This window comes from Mus musculus, chromosome 4 (genome assembly GCF_000001635.26).
Source record: "Mus musculus strain C57BL/6J chromosome 4, GRCm38.p6 C57BL/6J".
In the NCBI taxonomy this organism is placed as follows: Eukaryota; Metazoa; Chordata; class Mammalia; order Rodentia; family Muridae; genus Mus; species Mus musculus.
In genome coordinates, this window is record NC_000070.6 from 54933726 (window position 1) to 54952021 (window position 18296).

General features: G+C 43.6%; 1 protein-coding gene and 1 non-coding gene across 18 annotated transcripts in view; one reads left to right on the forward strand and one right to left on the reverse strand.

Annotated features, from left to right (window-relative positions):
- Window positions 1-10748: 10748 nt before the first annotated feature.
- Gm8364 lies at window positions 10749-11982 on the reverse strand. The gene is made up of 2 exons (XR_001784308.2): window positions 11893-11982; window positions 10749-11768 (listed from the first exon to the last, which is right to left on the reverse strand). It is a non-coding gene; the product is annotated as a predicted gene 8364 (transcript).
- The window catches only part of Zfp462 (zinc finger protein 462), a 139073-nt gene continuing 131542 nt past the window's right edge, over window positions 10766-18296 (forward strand). For 6 of the 17 annotated variants that reach the window (XM_030253535.1, XM_006537915.2, XM_030253540.1 and 3 more), the window contains exon 1: window positions 11947-14507. The gene's annotated coding sequence lies outside the window, so the exon portion shown is untranslated. Of the gene's footprint in view, window positions 11377-11936; window positions 14508-14733; window positions 15248-18296 lie in introns of those variants that run through there. The other 11 variants (XM_030253534.1, XM_006537916.2, XM_030253537.1 and 8 more) reach the window with 7 other exon arrangements.

An 18296-nucleotide genomic window follows, 5' to 3' on the forward strand; every position in this document is an offset into this window, starting at 1 on the left:
TAACATTTTTCTTTTTTAAGAAACTTCTGCCTTGCCGGGCAGTGATGGCGTGCGCCTTTAATCCCAGCACTTGGGAGGCAGAGACAGGTGGATTTCTGAGTTTGAGGCCAGCCTGGTCTACAGAGTGAGTTCCAGGACAGCCAGGGCTGCACAGAGAAACCCTGTCTCAAAAAAACCCTTCTGCCTTATTGTTGTATGTCTGGAAACTGAGAGCTAGGGAATGACAAAGTTAATTAATAAGTGCAAATAAACAGTCACAGAAGAATTAGGTCAAATTCATCATGGTTATGTCCCTTTAAATTACATATATGTATATGTATACATATGTGTGTGTGTGTGTGTAATTTGTATTTGTGTGAATGTCTGCTATAGTTCATGAGTGCCTGTAGAGACTAGATGAGGGCATTAGATCCCCTGGCGCTGGGGTTACAGGCAGCTCTAAGCAACCTAACTTGGATGCTAGGAATTGAATTCTAGTTGTCTAGAAGAGCAGCAAGTGCTCTCCACTGCTGAGCAACCTCTCCAGCCCAATGCTCAGTTCTTAAACTTTTGATTGTTGCTGCTCTTCATCTCTCTCTGTCTGTCTGTCTCTCTCTCTAGCCACCCCCATGCAGGGTCTTACTATGTACCCCTAGGTGGCCTGAGACTCACACAGTTCTACCTGCTTCTGTTTCTGAGATTAAAGGTATGCACTACCACACCGAGCATATGTTCTAATTTTTATTTTTTTAGATTTATTTATTTTATCTGTGCCTTAAGAGTTTCTATTCCTGAACAAAACATCATGACTAAGAAGCAAGTTGGGGAGGAAAGAGTTTATTTGGCTTACACTTCCACATTGCTGTTCATCGTCAAAGGAACTCAGGACAGGAACTCACACAGGGTAAGAGCATGGAGGCAGGGGCTGATGCAGAGGCCATGGAGGGATGTTCCTTACTGGATTGCTTCCTCTGCCTTCCTCATCTTGTTTTCTTATAAAACCCAGGACTACCAGCCCAGGGATAGCACCACCCACAATGGGCTGGATCCTCATCCCTTGATCACTCATTTTGAGAAAATGCCTTACAGCTGGATCTCATGGAGGCTTTTCCTCAAGGGAGGCTCCTTTCTCTGTGATAACTTCAGCTTGTGTCAAATTGACACACAAAACCAGCCAGTACAATGTGTATGAGTATGTATGTATTATGCATGCATGCGTGTATATATGTACGTGTGTATGTATGTATGAATGTATTTGCAGCATGTCGATGCCTGGTACCTGTATATGTTAATAGAGGGCATCAGATGCCCTGGAACTGGAGTTATAGATAGTTGTGAGCACTATATAATTGTTAGAAACTGGTCCTCTATAAGACCAGCCAGTGCTTTTAACCACTGAGCTATTTCTCCAGCCTTTGCTGCTGATCTTTTTGTTTAAAGAGTGATGAATGCTTTAACATTATGGGTACATAATTAAGGTTTGATTTTCTGGACTAGATAAGTTGCTTTTGACTCCAAATTTATGGTTCTTACTTCATCTATGCTGCCTTATGATGAGGATGTAAGTACACAGATCATGTTAGTTTACAGATACAAACGTCCTGGTGTGTTGAGGGGTTGAATAAAGGCCAGGTAAGCACTATGCTGCACAGGTAGAATCCCAGACTCTGATGCCCCTTGTATGCTGCTCTATTATATAACCCTTCCATAGCAATGTTGCTATTTTGAATGGCTCTTATGAAGCCTAGTCTGGCTTAGCTTAGCAGCATGATGCAGAGGCTGGCTTTGAACTCCTGATCTTCATGCCCCTGTCTCCTGAGTGCTGGGATTATAGACAGGCACCACTCTGCCTCTCTACCATAGCAATTCTGTAGGTGTTTAAACTCAGTCCTCTTTCATAGATGAGGAGAGTGATGCGTGGAGATGTAAAAGCATATATCCAGGCCCTGTCAAAGGCCATCGTTTTAGCAAACGCAAGAACTAGAAACGGACTAGCTATTCATTGCTAGAGTTTTGCCTTTATTGTAGATGCTCCTATTATTCTAAATAAAGACTCACTTTAAACTTGTTTTTCGAATGAGCCAATGTTCAGTGTAAACATGCAAAAGAAATCAACTGTTGAGGACTGTAGACACATAAAGCCAACCAGGAACTTCAGTAGAGCACTGACTTATTAACATCTTGCTGAGAAGCCAGACTGCAAGCGAGCACACAGGAGAGGGTGTGTGCATGTTCTTAGCTATAGATAAAGAGCACCTGACAGGAAATCAGCTACGAGCTCTTGGTTTGTGGCTGCAAAGGCAAGTCAATTGGGGTGTAGGCATACCATGTGTTCGATATAGTGAACTCTAAGTAAAGTAGCTTGGAGAATGAAATCAACAGGGGCACACGGATTTCAGGTATGAGTGTGCCTGTTTATTCGCCTTCCTGCCGTTCTCCATAGTGCCTGACCCCTTCCTGGATATGGAGACATATCCAGGCCTCAAATAGCCAAAGTTGGCCTCAAATTTGCTATGTAGCTGAGCATGTCTTGGAGCTTTGCCCCTCCTGTCGCTCCCACAGAAGCATGCACTGCTGCACCTGGTGTAAACTACTCTGAGAAGCAACCCAAGGGTCTCCTGAATGCCAGCCAGGCATTTTCCTCAAAAAACCCAGCACCCTCAGATATGTGAGTGGTGATTTGAACGAAAATGGCCTCCATAAGCTCATATGTTTGAATAGTGGTCCCCAGTTCATGACACTGGGAAATATTAGGAGATGGCCTTGTTAGAGACGATGGGTCACTAGTTGTATTAGCCAGGGTTCTCCAGAGGTCACAGAACTTATGGAATGTCTCTCTATATAGAGAGAATTTGATGACTTACAGTCTGTAGTCCAACTACCCCAACAATGGTCATCTGTGACTGGGAAGTCCAAGGAGCTAGCAGTTGCTCAGTCCCATGAGGCTAGTTGTTTCACCCGGTCTTCTGTAGAAGCAGGTTCCAACAGATGTGCTGGCAAGTAAGTGCAAGCAGGCAAAGAAGAGTGACTCTTCCTTCTTCTGATGGCCTTATATAGGTCTCCAGCAGAAGGTGTGGCCCAGATTAAGGTGTGTACCACCACGCCTGGATCTGGGACTTGCTTTGACCCAGGCTGACCTTGAACTCAGAGATCCCCTTGCCTTAGTCTCCTGGGATTAAAGGTATGTACTACCTTGCCTGGGCCTAAGCTTTTCATAGCCACTGTGCCTCAAGATCTCCATGCTAAGATCCAGGTCAGAAACTTGTGTCTTCCAGCCTCAAGACCTGGCTTACAGGTGAGCCCTCCAATTCTGGATTGTGGTCCATTCCATACATAGTCAAGCTGACAACCTGGAATACCCATTACACTGGTTGTGGGTCTTGAGGTCTCAAGAAATCCCTGATAAGCCCATGCTCTCTCATTACAGCCTGTCTGCCGCTTAAGATGTTGGGTGTTCAGCTGTTCCTGTTGCCATGCCCTTGGGAACTGTAAGACCAATTAAATGCTTTCTTTTTGTAAGTGTTCGCAGTCACAGTGTTTTGTCATAGCAATTGAAAAGCATCTATACAGAAGCTGGTACCAGGAAGTGGGCTATTGCTGTGACAGACCTGCCTGACCTTGCTGGGTTTTTTTGTTTTTTAAGAAATGTGGAAGACTTTGGAACTTTGAACTGGCAAAGCAGTTGAGTGCTGTGAGCAGAGCTTAATAGGTAATCCTAGCAGGATCTTGAAAGATAGTAGTGTTAAGTGCCATGAAGACTGTAAAGACTTAGTTCAAGAGCTTTCAGAGGGGTACAACACTAGCAACTAAGCTACAGGTGATGCTTTTGGCAGAGAATGTACCTTTTTTTTTCTACCTTTGTCCTAAGGATTAACCTGAAACTAAGTTAAAAGGTATTACGTTAATTTCTTTGGGAGGGGAGATCTCAAGACATCCTAATATTGTCTCTGTTGCATAGTTATGAATAATCACTCTTATGAGGGTCTACAATGAAAACAAAAAACAAGCAGGCCAAGAAGAATTAAAAAATGTACAATTTGAAGAGAAAAATAGCACCAGGAAATAAAATGTAGCTGAGGTTTGTCCTGGAAGAGAAGAGGAGACCAAGGAAAGGCCTAACCTGTAGTGGTATAAGAGCAGGGTGCCCTCGGGGTGAAAAGCCCAGGCAGCTAAACTTCCAGTTTATGAGAGCAAACAATTTACGGAATTTTCTGCTCCTAAAAAGGAAAGGCTCTGAAAAATGTGATTCAAGGGGGCCAGGTTCCACCCCAAGTCAGAGATCAAACTTAACATGTTCGTCCATGTGGTTTTGGCTTCAGAGTCATGAGGGATACATAAGCAAAGGGATTATGGAATCTTCCTTTGGAGAAGAGAAAATTGCGGGGTCTAGAACATGGAGAGGTGGCTTAGCACTTGTTGCTCTTGCAGTGGATCTGGGTTTGGTTCCTGGCAGCTTTCTAGTGATTTTAAGCATCCAAGATTCCAGTTCCTCTTCTGACCTCATGGGCACCAGGCATGAACATGGTACACACAGATACAACAGGCAAACACTTGCTAACATAAAATAAATAAATTCCTGCTGGGTGGTGGTGGTGGTGGTGGTGGTGGTGGTGGTGGCGCACGCCTTTAATCCCGGCACTTGGGAGGCAGAGGCAGGCAGATTTCTGAGTTCGAGGTCAGCCTGGTCTACAAAGTGAGTTCCAGGACAGCCAGGGCTATACAGAGAAACCCTGTCTCAAATAAACAAACAAACAAAACAAAACAAAACAAAAGTAGTTCTGGCTGGCCACTACGTAGAGCAGGCCAGACACAAACTCACAGACATCCACCTGTTTCTGCCACCCAAATACTGAAATTAAAGGTTTGCACCAATAATCCCTGCAATATTTAAGAGGAAAAAAATAATTAAAGATCTATTTTTCCATATCTTCAGAAGCTAGGAATTATATAACATTTCTAAACTTTAAAAATATATGTATTTATATGCATGTATATGCACATATACATGTGCACATATTTCTTACAAGCTTCTGCTAACTTATAGGTAAAGAGAATATCCTCTTTGATTTGCATAATTGATGAATTTGAGCTTTTTCACGTGGGTCATTCATAATTATTTTTACTAATATTTGCTAACATTTCTGAAATGATAATGGAATTGTAAATTTCATTTTTGTTCATTTTCAAAAATTAGATGGGTGTGTGGGGGGCTGTGAGGACGGTTTAGGACAACTTTGTTGAATTAGTTCTTTTCTTCTGTCTTTACATGGGTTTCTGTAAACAAATTTTAAAATGTAAGGGCTAGAGAGATGGCGCATGCGCAGGTTATGAGAACTTGCTGCTCCTGTAGAGGATCTAGGTTATATTCCTAGCACCCACATGTGGCCCGGAACTGTCAGTAACTCTAGTACCAGGGGATCCAATGCCCTTTTCGGGCATCCTTGGGCACCAGACATTCGCATGGTACATATACATGCATGTAGGCAAAACACTCAATCACATAAAATAAAATAAAATAAAATAAAATAAAATAAAATAAAATAAAATAAAATATATTTTTTCTTTTTTAAATTCTAAAGAGTAGGAATTAAGAGACCTGAATATTTTTCTCTCCCTCTCTCTATTCCTCCCTCTCCTTTCCTTCTTTATTTCCTTCCTTTCTTTCTTTCTTTCTTTCTTTCTTTCTTTCTTTCTTTCTTTCTTTCTTTCTTTCTTTCTTTCTTTCTTCTGTCTGTCTGTCTGTCTCTTGTTCCCCTTCCTCACCAACACCTCTTTTTCTAAGACAGGTTTTCATGTATCCCAGGAAAGCCTCAAACTTACTATGATGATCTTGAACTCTTTGATCCTTGCTTTTTCCTCACAAGTAGTGGATTATAGGCCTGCACCATCCTGCCCTGTCTATGCAGACATGCGGATTAACTCCAGGCTTTATGTATAGTAGGCCACCACCTTACCACCTGAGCTACATCCCTGATTTTTTTTTTTTTCTTTTTGGAGGGTTGGGGTGAAGTCATGCTCTCATGTAGATCTGACTGGACTTAGATTGCCTACATAGGGAAAATTATCTGGTCCTCCAGTTCCTCCCTCCACCTCCAAACTACAAAGATTCCAGGTGTATGCTGTCATGACGAGGACTGGATTTTAGTCTTTCCCACCACTAAAAGTGGAACACATTTTGACTGTAAGCCATTTAATCTCTGTAGTCTTGAATTTCTTTTTCTATATAAAATAAGCTAAAAATACTCACCTGAATCATTGTCCTATTTCCCTTATAAGAATCGAATGAAGATATCTATGTGTAAACCCGTTACTGAATCACTCTTATTATCCATATTAACACACTGTTTGAAACATGTCTGTGATTAACAGGCATGAGCAAGCTGATATGGACATTGAACTTGAAAACACTTTTAGGCACTTAAACAATAATATGTGATACAGTTCAAACAAGTCCCTGGACACTACAGCAAATGTGGCTTATGTATCATTTTAAAATTAAATTCATGTAGTTTGTATATAAGTTCCACATTTTCTAAATCTTTTTTTTTAATGTGAAGTGAATTTATGAATACACTAGTTTATTTCCTTTCAGGGTAACTTTTGGGGCATATAGAAAGAAAAAAAGTTAAATCAGGATCACAATTTTGTACTAAGTCTTCTAACCAACAACAGGCTATTTTTATATTTAATTATAAAATCCTGAAAAATGGTTTGAAGTTGACTAACATATAATAATGGGAAATGTTATTTACCTAAACAGTCTTTATTTCTTAATCACGTATTTTCACTTGTTAAAAATACCTTTTATTTATTCTATAACAATTTCATTCATGTATGCAATGTATCTTGATCTTCTCTACCCCACTTCATTTATTTTTTAAACGTTTAATTATGTGTGTTTGGGGGTGGGAACACACATGTGAGTGCCGTTTGTCAAAGGAAGCCAAGACACAGGGGTGGATACCCTAGAGTTGTGCTTATAGGAAGTTGCGAGCCATCTGATTAAGGTGCTGGCATGGGTGTGGAGAACCAAATTCCGTGCTCTAAAACAGTGTTCTTCACTGCTGAGCCATCTCTCCAGTCCCCATATCCACCTCTTTAGTCATTTCGTTTCAATTACTTTCTTTATCTTTATCATCTCTTACAGTCTTTTTCGATGTCTGTTTCCTTCATGTAAAATCTAAGAGGAGGAATTAGAGAGAGAAAACTGTGAGCATTGTTTTTTAAATATTTATTTATTTATTTTATGTATGTAAGTACACTGTCACTGTCTTCAGACACACCAGAAGAGGGTGTCAGATCCCGTTACAGATGGTTGTGAGCCACCATGTGGTGGCTGGGAATTGAACTCATGACCCCTGGAAGAGCAGTCAGTGCCTTTAACCACTGAGCCATCTCTCCAACCCAACTGTGAGCATTTTAAGGCTTTAAGTATATATTGTTAACATATGAATTGGCCAGGTATGGTGGTCCACATCTGTAAGCCCAGCACACTTGAGAGGAGGGGCAGGAAGATTAACAGTTCTAGGCCACTAGATCACCAGGCCAGCCTAGTTCCAGGTTTGATGCTAGTTTGGGCTTCATAGAGAAACCTTATCAAAACAAAACAAAATCATGTGTTATTTTAAAAATTTCTACCAATAATATAATTTGGTTGTATAGTATCTATCACCAGGCCACATAATCTTTTTTCTTTAGCCATTTTTGAATTATAAAATGACTCAAAATTTTAAAATTATTTCAACATAGCAATGTAAGAAACTATTTATTTTGATGTGCACTGGAAGTGATGTACACACACAGCAGATCAGACCCGGGATCTTATGGGTATTGTGGCTTATAATGAATTTTTTTCCCCTGTGTACTTTGCCACCTAGTCACAGCCCTAGCTCATGAATTTAAAATTTTAAAACGTTGATTAAAATATTTTTTAAGTAGCATAGACATGTGTCAAATAAGGTAAAGAAAAAATCTTGAAGATGGTATGAGAGCCGTGTTACATACTGTTGTAGAGATTCTAGGGCCACCTTCGGTTTGAATCTAAGTAGTAAGACTTTGCAAATGCTGGTCTTCCTGTGAGACAGCACACTTCTACAAAAGGGCATTTTCTTGGTGAGTCTTTTGGTCAGAATCTTGGTTCACCTAACAATAACTTGATGGTTGTTCTCTTTCCTGTTTCTGTTTTTGTTTCCCACACCGAGGATTGAACCCAGTACCTTGTGCATGCTAAGCAGTGGTTCGCCCACAGAGCTATACCCCCTAACTCCGATTATTTTTCAGAAAGACCCAAGTAAGAATTTCATATTGTCACTTAAAGCAAAATACAGTTTTGAAAATGAATGCCGAGAAATTTATTTTTAACAAAATGCTATCCCCAAATATCTTCACTGGAGAAACAAAAAAGCTTAAACCAATCAGATACTCTTCATTGGTCAAATCCTATATTGCTTTTGTATAAGTTTAAAAAAAAGACAAAAAGATTAAAATTCCTATAATCAAGGAATGTAATTCTGCAGTCAGTCCAGAAAGTACATCATGTATCAACATTTTGACTCATCTTCTCTCATTTATCATTGTATCCTAGCTAACATTATGATACATTGTAGACACTAAACAATTCTTCAGTGGTTAAATGATAGCACAGGTGTTTCATATTATAGTAACTAGTGTGATGGAAATGTAAATTTAACTTCTACCTATGTAAGGAAAACTTTCTGAAGCATATGAGAATATAACTATTGAAATATCTTCTTGGGTATCTATCTATCCATCTATCTATCTATCTATCTATCTATCTATCTATCTATCTATCTATCTATCTATCTATCTATCTACCATCTTCAGTGGTTAAATGATAGCACAGGTGTTTCATATATATACAAAGATTTATGTAGAGTAAGTTTAATGTAACATTACAATTTCTCTTCCACTGAGAGCTGTGCAGACTAAGGGATTGTGTATCTCTGCCTTCTTTAGGTTCCTAGATATGGACACCAGTTAACCAGGTACATGTTTGAATCTGGGCTATGAAAATGTATTTTCTATTATAACATAAAGGTGTGCTAGTGACTTCATTGTCTTAATACTTGTAAGACTTGTAATTAGGGCTGGGAAGATGGCTCAGATGAGCACCAACTGCTCTTCCAGAAGTCCTGGGTTCATTCCCAGCAACCACATGGTGGCTCACAACCATCTGTAATGGGATCCGATGTCCTTTTTTGGTGTGTCTGAACAGAGCAATGTGTACTCATATACATTACACAAATAAATAAATCTTTTAAAAAAAGACAAAAATTTAAAAGAAAAAAGACTTGTAATTAGGTTAGTGGTGATATACTACAAGTGCCTTTAATTCCAGCACTTGGCAAAAAGAGGCAGGCGTATCCCTGTGAATTCAAGGCTAGCCTGGTCTACAGAGCAAGTTTCAGGACCACCAATGCTACATAGAGAAGAAACCCTGTCTTGGGAAAAAAAATCATGATTCATATAACAAAACATGATTTTCAGAAAACTGGTTGAAGACTCACAGTGTCTTCAAAACAAGAGTAAAGGTCTTAAGAATTAAAAATAATTTGTTGGGAATCATTTGTTTAGCACATAAAAGGAATTTTACATAGATGGAAGGGCCAGTGAGTTGAGAGCTGTGCAGCGAATGCTTAAATGTTTGAGGATGGAGTAATTACAGTTTCTGAAAAAGCCATGGTCTTTATTCATCTGCTCTTTGTTTTGCTAAAATCATCATCTTGAACAATTTTCCAGCTAGAATTTAGATAGCAACTGGAATTTTTTCTCTTTACACTTTAGAATTCTGGAAAGAAGGAATATATATATATGTATATATATATATATACATATATATATATGTATATATATACACATACACACACACACGCATATATATACATATATATGTGTGTGTGTATGAATTCTTTGAATTCTAGCTCTATGAATTAGAATTCTGGAAAAAATATGTGTGTGTATATATATATATATATATATATATATATATATGCATCATTATTCAAATGATGAAATTAGAATAGCTTCAATTATTTCTGTTGAAATTCTTTTTAATATAGACTGTGGCCCAACAGTTTTTGTTTAAGTCTCTCCTATAGAATTAATAGAAGCCCCTTTCCCTCGATAAACACTTTTCTTTAAGAAATTGGGTGTCTTCTTTTTATTTGAAAAGGCCTTATTAAGCAAAATGATTTATAGACTATCCCCATCCTCCTAGTGTCAGGCAAGTATGAAGGTCCTAGTTGCTCAGGTCACCCCGGTTACAGGAGTTCCGCTTCTTGAACTAAAATTGCAAGATTTATTATTCTATTAATGTTCATAAAGTCACTCTTTTGATGAGCCATAATTTCTCTTTATGAAGAGTCTGTGTGCCAGTCACTTGTGACATAGGAGAAGAAAAGTCCAGACTTTCAACATATTCTTATTCTCTAGACCATTAATAAAGTCTTGCAATCCCATCTGACTCCAGGGGATAATGGCATAAGGTATAGTATCAAACAGTACATTTCAGAGAGTCAGTGTGTCCATCAGATATATCCTTCACATGGATGCCTGTGTGTTAAACATAAACTTTCCCCTTTTATATTAAAAAAGAGAAAGAAAGAAGTCAAATGCCAGCTCTCTTGATGGAGAACACAACCCACTAGCCAAGCTTGCATTATCTTTGTGAATATTTGTAGGGAGTGAAAGAGCAGGAGGTGTGAACTTTCTCCTGCTTATCTAAATGGCCTGCTAATGGCAAAACCTAATTACAGTTACTTAAGTACCAAGTTTATTAAGGCATTCACCAAATCCTCCAGCCACGGGGCTTCCCCTCAATGTCCCACCTTCGCCCCACCCCCACCCCAAACAGTGCAATTTCCCCCACTTTAGGCTTTATGTCCTTCATTTATTTTAGGTGGGGAGTTAGGGAACTTGGAACTTCTAAAAGTAGTAAAGCCAAAAGAGACAGTAGCATCATGAATAGAAATTGTAGTCTACGCCGGAGTTTTACAATTGTTTGCTTCTCAGCTTTGGAAAGTCAGCTTGCTTCTTTACCAGAAGGTTCAGTTTGTCCTCTACAGATCATCCATTCCTTCTTTGGTGACCTATTTGGGATGTAAAGTCAAAAGCACCCCAAAGCAACCCTCCCTAGAAGCGCGAGGAGCCATCATCTCCCCATCAGCGCCAGGATCTCCTGGCAGTCTTTGTCCCTTCTAGACGTGGTAGCTTGGAGAGGAGGTTTGGTTTCCAAGGATTGGAGCGTTTGAAGGGCGGGGCCATCTCCAAGTCCATCTCCCCCACCCCCCCTTTTTTGTCCTCTTCTCCTGGGACGAGAGGGCGGAGCAAGGTCCCCTGCGGCCGCGTCCGGAGCTCTCTCAATGTCGGTCGCTCGAGGTGAGTGTTGGCCAGGGTGGTAGCCCGTGGCGTCGCGCCGTGCCGCAGGTTCATTTCTGGAGTTCACCGCAGCCGCTCCGCCAGCGGCTTCCCCGGCCTGTGCCAAGTGGGTTTACGAGGTCGGAGGCGTGTTGGGGCGCGCTGGCGCTGGCGCAAGGCTCCTCCCCAGGGCTCATTCCCCCGACCGCGAAAACCCTGGAAACCCCAGGTTTCCTCTGACCTCCGCTCCTTCCTTGCCGCTGCGTCTCCGCGCCTGGGGAGGGAGCAAGGGGGAGGGGAGGGCGGTCCTCGTCCCCGCTCTTCCGAACCACGCCAGCCCACAAGGTACCTTCACGTCGAGGAAGATATTTATAGCAGCCTCGGAAAGCTAGCAGTTGATAGGAGCTTTCAATCTGAAATACGTTTATTATTATTATCATCATCATTATTTTGCCCGGTTGCAGAGCTTTTGACAGCAAAAAAGTCAGCTTTTTATTAAAGACAAAGAGGTAAATTATCAGTCGGGACAGTGCAGACCTGGCGCGCTTCCTCTCTTGGCCACGAGGAATTGATGGGGGAGCGGCGGTCAGCACTCAGACACCCTTGGGGTCCTGGTGGGGAGGAGCGCCGGGCCGGTAGACTTGCTCAGGTCCCTCTGGCACCTGGAAAGAAGGGAGTCTTTCCCCTTTGCACAAAGCCAGTAGGATTTCACTGCTGAGCAGCCTCGCAGATCTTTCCTTTCTTCCTCTGCTTTCTTTGACTCCCGGCTCCCTTGCACTGGAGTCCTTTCTCCTCGCTCTTCTCTCCCTGACTTCCCCCTCCCCTCCCCTTCCCTTCTTTCCTCCCCCTCCTTTCTTCTTCACCGCACGCGTAGTGTCATTTATTTATTTATTTATCACCCCCAGCCATCAACACCCTTTTAGGACTCCCAAGCTTTTCAATGTGAGTGGGAGGAGAAAAGGGCAGGAAGTGTTGACTGGAAGGGGGTTAGATCGTGCGTCAGGGTGAGACATTCTGCCCTGGAATACACAATCGGGAAAATCTTGGGAAATTAGGATTTTAGATGTGCTTAGGAAATGCCGCTATCTGATGAGATCCAACTCTGTGCGCGTCTCTTCTGCTTTTATTGTATGGGTTTACCCCTCTAGCCGCCCGGACTGTGGGGGAGGGGAAAGGGGGCAAGTATTAAAGAGGGCCATCTCGCCCAGGGTCCTCAACACCGCGCCTTCACCGGATGCGCGCTCCTCTATGCGAAGGAATCCAGCAACAACCCCTAATTCAGAGGCGGACAAAAGAAACTTTAATTAAGGTCTCTGCCCCGCGCGCTGCGCTGCGTGCTTTTTCTCTCTTGGGGCTGTTGATGTCCAACTAGAGGATCTGAGAAATAGAAATGGTACCACCAGCTCGTGCCCTTGAACTTCAATTGCTCCTGACTTGATGTATTGATTTTTTTTTCTTCTCTATTTCTTTTTTGTTTGTTGTTTTTGTTTTTGGTACTGTAGCCCCCCCCCCCAACCATCCTAAATTTGATTAAAGCCTTAGGAGATCTTTAACCTGGTAAACGGGGCGGGGGTGGAAACCCATTTCTTGGGGAAAGAATTGTCCTAAACAGACAGTTCTTGGGGGGGGGGTTACACTAAATAAAAATTCAAGGTGTGATGCTGCTGTTTGGCTCTCTTGTTTTCAACACCATGGCACCTTATCATTAGGAGCGATGATTGTTACTTTCTAAGCCTTTGGAGGATCAGCCGGAAAGTGCAAACAATGTGCAAACAACGCGGGATGTGGGGGTGGAAAGTTATTTAAGTACGACCCCCAGCACCCCCAGCCTTGGTGCACCGGTCAAAACATTTCCCAAGTTCGGAAAAGAAAGTGGTGGCTTCTAGATCAGAATGATCTTCTCCTTTCCATAACAGGAGAGACATAAAACGCACAATGAGCCTTTAGAGGGCGAAGGCTTAAAAATACGTGCCAGCAATGGACAACTTGAGCCCTTCACTGAAGATACACTGCAAGCTGGAAAGGAATTAAAAAGCCCCACGTGGTTGATCTGGGTTTAGACTTGCAACCTTCAGTTCTTTGCAAAGATTGGCCTCTAGATGGATACATTTGAGGGACCCTCTGGAGCCAGGGTTGGGCGCCTGGGGCAGAGCTGATGGTGCGAGCATTTAGAGCAGCGGGGCAGGGTCCCCACTAGGGGCTTGTTTCTCTGGCCAGGGAGGCCGGGCGCCTCCTGGACGCGAGAGCGCACGCCTGGGACCCGGCGGTCGCGCTTCTCGCACCGCCTTTTCCGCAGGTCTTTATTCATCTCATCTCTCTCTCTCTTTCCCTTCTCCACCTCCTTTGCCTCCTTCTCCTCCTCTTCCTCCTCCTCCTTCACCACCACCTCCTCCTCCGCCGCCGCCGCCACCTCCTCCTCTTACATCTCACTGGCCTGGCTCTGTGTTGTTCAGAGTGACAAAGACAATGTCCCAGCCTTAACTTTGCAACCACCTTGCCTCCTTCTGGGGTTCAGCGCGGGAGGGGGGCGGGCAACAGACGCAGCTTCAGCATCTCCTCCAGCTTCTCCTGCGCTTCTTCAGCTCTTGGATAATTCTTCCTATTTTCTCCCAGCCCTTTTCTCATTTCTTTCTTTCTTTCCCTTCCTTTCTCCTGCACGTTGTTGTTATTAGAAAGGCTTCGCGCACCCCCTGGTGCTCCGGCGTTTTGTGTGGCAGGAGAAGATTGTCTTCTCTCTTTCTGTCTTGCTTTCTCTCTCCCTCTGGTTGCTCATTATTCAGAGAGAGACATAGAGGGAGGGAGGGAGAGAGAGAGCGCGCGCGAGGGAGAGGAGAGGAGAGAGAGAGAGAGAGAGAGAGAGAGAGAGAGAGAGAGAGAGAGAGAGAGAGAGAGAGAGAGAGAGAAGAGGGGAGGGAGGGAGAGGGGAGAGAGACGGATATCTCAGGTCATCTGCAGCTGCAGCGAGTCTGAGGAGCCGAGGAAGGCAGGGAAGATGGCGATCCTCCATTGCTGAGACCCGGCAGAAGCACATGAGACTCCCAAACAACTTCCACAACAATAACCCGAGCAGGAAGAGGAGAAAGAGAAAGAGGATAAGGAGGCGGTGGGGCTGGAGAACCCGAAGCACCTCCCGGCGCCGGGACGCTTCTTCTGTAAGTTACTGCAATTAACCACCACCTCTGGGGTGGTCTGAGTGCTCCGGGGAGGAGAGCGCGGGGCGGTGGAGGCACAAACGCGCTCATTCATTCGGCCAAGAAGGGCTGGAGGCGCGGGGAGGAGAGGAAGTCCCCTGCATGGGCTGGCTAGGAGGAGAGAGAAGAAGCTAAAGAGAGACCGAGGAGGAGGAGAAGGAGGAGGAGGGGGAGGAGGGAGAGCAGCTGGGGGAGGAGGAAGAGGAGGAGAAGAAGCTAGGGAGGAAGAGGAGGAGGAAGAGGAGAAGGTGGTGGTGGTAGCTGTGGAGGTGGCTGTGCTTTTCCTGCTGGCTGCTCCTTCTGCTGGGGGGGGGGCGACGAGCCCTGTGGCTTAATTAATTTCGTGTAGTTCTGTGAAGAGAGGAGAGAGAGAGAGAGAGAGAGAGAGAGAGAGAGAGAGAGAGAGAGAGAGGAAAGATGAGTGAGAGGAGAGAGCTGGAGGCTTAGGACGGATGCTCTGAGTGTGGGGACAGGAGTAGGGACAGAGAAGGGGGGCGGAAGGCTAGAGGCCAGGAGAGACCTGAGCCCGAGCCAGAGAGAGCGAGCAAGGGGTCAGAGAAGGGAGCGCTCGGAGCGAGCGGCCCCGACCTGAGCGGGTTGACCTCTTTCTTTCTCTGTCCCTCTGCTTCCTTTCCCCTCCTGTCTGCCTGTCCCCTGCCCGATGGCAAAGCCGTGCGGATTGGCACCCCCCTCTTCCTCAGGTATTTGGTTCTCTCTCTCTCTCTCTCTCTCTCTCTCTCTCTCTCTCTCTCTCTCTCTCTCTTTCCCCTCGCTCTCCGAAGTTGGGATGCGGGGTCTGGATGTGTCGAGGGGGTGGCTGCCGCCGCTGCTGCTGGGGAGGAGAGAAGCAGCGAGCGGGGGGGCTGCTTGCCGGGTGGGGGCGCAGGTTGAGGGACAGCTGAGGAGCTGTCTCCAGGCTGAAGGTTCAGAAGCGTCGGTTGCAGGAGGACAACGGTTTCTGGAGAGGAGAAGCCATTACACACGCTCCTCTGAGGCTGGGAGAAAGGAAGGCAGGGGCCTGGAGTGGGGGCGGGGGGGGTCTCTCACTCCTGGTGCGGTTCCCAGGGGTCTGCCCTCCCACCAGGCACGGGGGAAGCCTCAGCCGCCCCCCATTGGAGCAGCCCCTCTCTTTCCCTTTCTTTATCTCCCTGTCCTCCATTTGCAAGCTGTCTGCTTTGGTTCCAGTCCAGACTCCAAAACACAAAGCTCCTTCTCACGTTCATTCTCCAGGCTGTTCACCATTCCTGAAGGAACCCTGGTTTTCTTTTCATTGTGGCTCCTAACCTACAGAGAGGGAGGGGAGGAGGTTGTCTGGAGTTCCTTTTAAAATCCTTCCAACCTTTAAAAAAAAAAAAAAAGAAGACGGATAAGAAGAAGAAGAGAGAAAAGAAAAAAGTTTCATTTTTAAGCATGCGCCTGGGATGGGGAAAGACCAACCAGTTGGGGCTTTCTCCAGGGCTCCCGGGGGCTGTGTCTGAGCGTCTGCGTTGGCTGTTTGGCTTGGTTTGGTTTTGTCGCTGGAGGTTGCTTACAGGTTTGGGGAGGAAGTGACTGGTTAGGTTGAGAGCTGGGAACTGAGTCAGGTAATCCTTGTCATACTGTAACTCCACCAGAAAATGGAGGAGAGCGGGCTTCCAGGAGACAAAGCTGAGATGAGAAGTGTTTATAAAATTATGGATGTCTCCATTTTGAAGCTCTGTTGGTGGTGGCTGAAGGAAGAAGCATGCCTGCCTATTCCTTCTGCCTCTCCAGAGGGAGACCTTGTGGTGGTTCCTCACTATCTAGTCATTAAAGTAAGGAAATGAAAGCTTTTAAGGGTTCCTCAGATTTTTTTTTTGTCCTCCCACCCAAGCAGTTCCTTCACAAGTTACTGAGATGTTTGTTTCCATTTTAAAGTAAACTTTTGGAATTTTTTTTCTCCTTTTGGAGTGGACCTGAAGGGTTTTGATCTCCTTCAGGAAAGGCAAAGCAAAACCTTAAAACGTTTCCACAGAGATCTCCCAACTTTCAGCTGCTCCAAGTCCCCTGACTGTCTCCAGGAAATGTTATTTCCTCAGTATGGGGATGGTTGGTGACCCTCAGCTAAGCCTTTTTTTCCTCCTCTTTCGAGTTCTGGGGCTTGGTTATCATTAGTCTGATGCATTGCAAGACTTTATTGTCTGGTTTGGGTTGATTTCTGCCAGGAAGAATAGAATATGTTCCTTCCAGATCTCAGAGGAACCCTTAAGCCTGGCAGTCTCTTCAGGTTCTCCATGCCTCTCCAGGCTGCTTGCTCCATCCGTGTGTTAGGCCTTCCTGCTTCCTTTGTTTCCCCTCTTCCCTTTCCTTCTGCTGGGTTTCTTTTTCCTTCTGTGTTCTCCAGTACTGTAAATCTTCAGAAATATCACTATGTCTTCCTAACAATGTCACTATGGAAACAAATGGTATCAGTTGAGAAAACCTTATGACCAGGTATCTTAACCTTTTTAATTGGAGGAATTTATTAATCTTGTAGGGAGACATTTTGTGAGGGTGGTTTGAGAACAGGAGCCAGCCCTACCTTAGCACATACACACTGCTGTGGAGCCCTTTGCAGATTAGTTCTAGAGACTGTATGCAGTTGACCCAAGGAAAGAACTGAATTCTGAAATGCTTTCAGGATTTACAAAAGATGAAGATGTTGCTTTCCCATTAGCTAAGGTAGCCATCTTGAGGATGAGGGAAGATGTTGGGAGAATTTTGCATGGCCTATTGAAGATGGGTGAGGAAGGGTTCACAGAGGGATGAAAACTTGGAGGAGGTTCAGAACCAATTAACAGATTCTAAGGGGGCTAATTGGACCTTGCTTCCAACTAAGGAGAAATGCAGAAAGGTACCAGCTTCAACAGAAATAAGGACACATTGGTGAGCCGCTGACACCAGCCTTTTTCTTGCTTTGCTTTCTCATTAGGTGTCAGATTTTTGAACGAAAAGTTCCTTCTGTCTACAGTGTTTTTGTGCATATTGAAGTGGTTTTTTGATTCCAGATGTAATTATATTCTGTTGAGGAGCTGGTAGCAATGTCACTCAGTAAATGCACAATGCTGTATATGACAACATCACATTTTTCAAACCAAACTGTTGTGTCATTAATTGAGGGTTATTGTTCTTCAGAGGGGTGTGAAGGGAGACAGGAAAATACATGGCTCTTTAGCTGATAATTGTCCATGGTCAATGAAGTAAAACCCTGGTTGTACAGATGAAGATGTATGGTTTTCAGTTGATGTGTATGTTCATTTAAAAATAGAATGTTTAGATCTTTGCCCCTTTATTAAAGTCCTGGGCTTCTCCAAGAGTACTTAGAAAAACAAATTCTTGCCTGGAATCAGACCTTTTAATTTTCATTTTAAAGTGTTATCTTTGACTGGATTGCTTTGGTTTTTAAATTGTCATGGTATATTTAAATTTGGTAATGCATATATGAATGCTTCATATTCAGCTTGGAAGTTTAAATGCAGTAGATAGTTATTTGGGCAAGTAATTATCAGATAATTTTGCATCTAATTAGCTTGTGTTTATATAAACATAAATATGTTGATCTTGAAACAAACTTTCGTGATATCTTTATGGTTGTTAATATTGGGGCAAGTGATTAATTTGTTTTAGTGTGTTGGGTAGGGGTGTGAAAAAATGCCAGTCACTATAGAACCTGACTCACTACATTTTTTTACTTGGAAATCAAATGATTTGGTGTCTTCTCCAGACAGTGTTAAAAGTTGAATGTATCTGGAA